Here is a 1,370-nt window from a genome sequence, read left to right as displayed (position 1 = left end):
TCACCTTCCCTGAGCCTCTGCTTCCAACCACTGAGTCCTACAGGCCTTACCCCTGCACCATCAGAACTCCTCTCCTGAGCCTCTACTTCCAACCAGACTCCTGCAGGCCTCACACCTGCACCATAACGCCTTCCCTGAGCCTCTGCTTCCAACCAGAGTCCCGCAGGCCTCACCCCTGTACCATCAGAACACCTTCCCTGAGTCTCTGCTTCCAACCACTGAGTCCTGCAGGCCTCACCCCTGCACATCAGAACACCTTTCCAGAGACTCTGCTTCCAACCGCTGACTCCCGCAGTCCTCATCCCTGCACCACGACCACGCCTTTCCTGAGCCTCTACTTCCAACCGCTGACTCCCGCAGGCCTCACCCCTGCACCATCAGAACGCCTTCCCTGAGCCTCTGCTTCCAACTGCTGAGTCCCGCAGGACTCACCCCTGCACCACCACCACCTCGCCTCCCTGAGCCTCTGTTTCCAACCACTGAGTCCTGCAGGCCTCACCCCTGCACCATCAGAACGCCTTCCCTGAGCCTCTGCTTCCAACGGCTGACTCCCACAGGCCTCACCCCTGCACCACCACCACGCCTTTCCTGAGCCTCTGCTTCCAACCGCTGAGTCCCACTGGCCTCACCCCTGCACCATCAGAATGCCTTTCCTGAGCCTCTGCTTCCAACGACTGAGTCCCGCAGACCTCACCCCTGCACCATCAGAACGCCTTTCCTGAGCCTCTGCTTCCAACCACTGAGTCCTACAGGCCTCACCCCTGCACCACCACCACGCCTCCCTGAGCCTCTGCTTCCAACTTCTGAGTCCCGCAGGCCTCACCCCTGCACCATCAGAACGCCTTTCCTGAGCCTGAGCCTCTACTTCCAACCAAACTCCCGCAGGCCTCACCCTGCACCATCAGAACGCCTTCCCTGAGCCTCTGCTTCCAACCAGACTCCCGCAGGCCTCACCCCTGCATCACCACCACGCCTCCCTGAGCCTCTGCTTCCAACCACTGAGTCCCGCAGGCCTCACCCTGCACCATCAGAATGCCTCTCCTGAGCCTCTGCTTCCAACCGCTGAGTCCCGCTGGCCTCACCCCTGCACCATCAGAACGCCTTTCCTGAGCCTCTGCTTCCAACCGCTGAGTCCTACAGGCCTCACCCCTGCACCATCAGAACATCCTTCCTGGGCGCCTGGGTGGCTCAGTTGGTTAAGCGACTGCCTTCGGCTCAGGTCATGATCCTGGAGTCCCGGGATCGAGTCCCGCATCGGGCTCCCTGCTTGGCAGGGAGTCTGCTTCTCCCTCTGACCCTCCCCCCTCTCATGTGCTCTCTCTCATTCTCTTTCAAATAAATAAATAAAATCTTTAAAAAAAAAAAAAAAA

General features: G+C 59.6%; 1 protein-coding gene across 1 annotated transcript in view; it reads right to left on the bottom strand.

Annotated features, from left to right (window-relative positions):
- Positions 1 to 1,370, bottom strand: part of ADAMTS7 (ADAM metallopeptidase with thrombospondin type 1 motif 7) — a 46,076-nt gene that overhangs the window by 5,518 nt on the left and 39,188 nt on the right. The gene's annotated exons all lie outside the window — the stretch shown is intronic.

This window comes from Neomonachus schauinslandi, chromosome 9 (assembly GCF_002201575.2).
Source record: "Neomonachus schauinslandi chromosome 9, ASM220157v2, whole genome shotgun sequence".
Lineage (NCBI taxonomy): Eukaryota > Metazoa > Chordata > Mammalia > Carnivora > Phocidae > Neomonachus > Neomonachus schauinslandi.
Note: the sequence above shows the minus strand (reverse complement) of the source record. Positions and strands in the feature narration are given on the sequence as shown.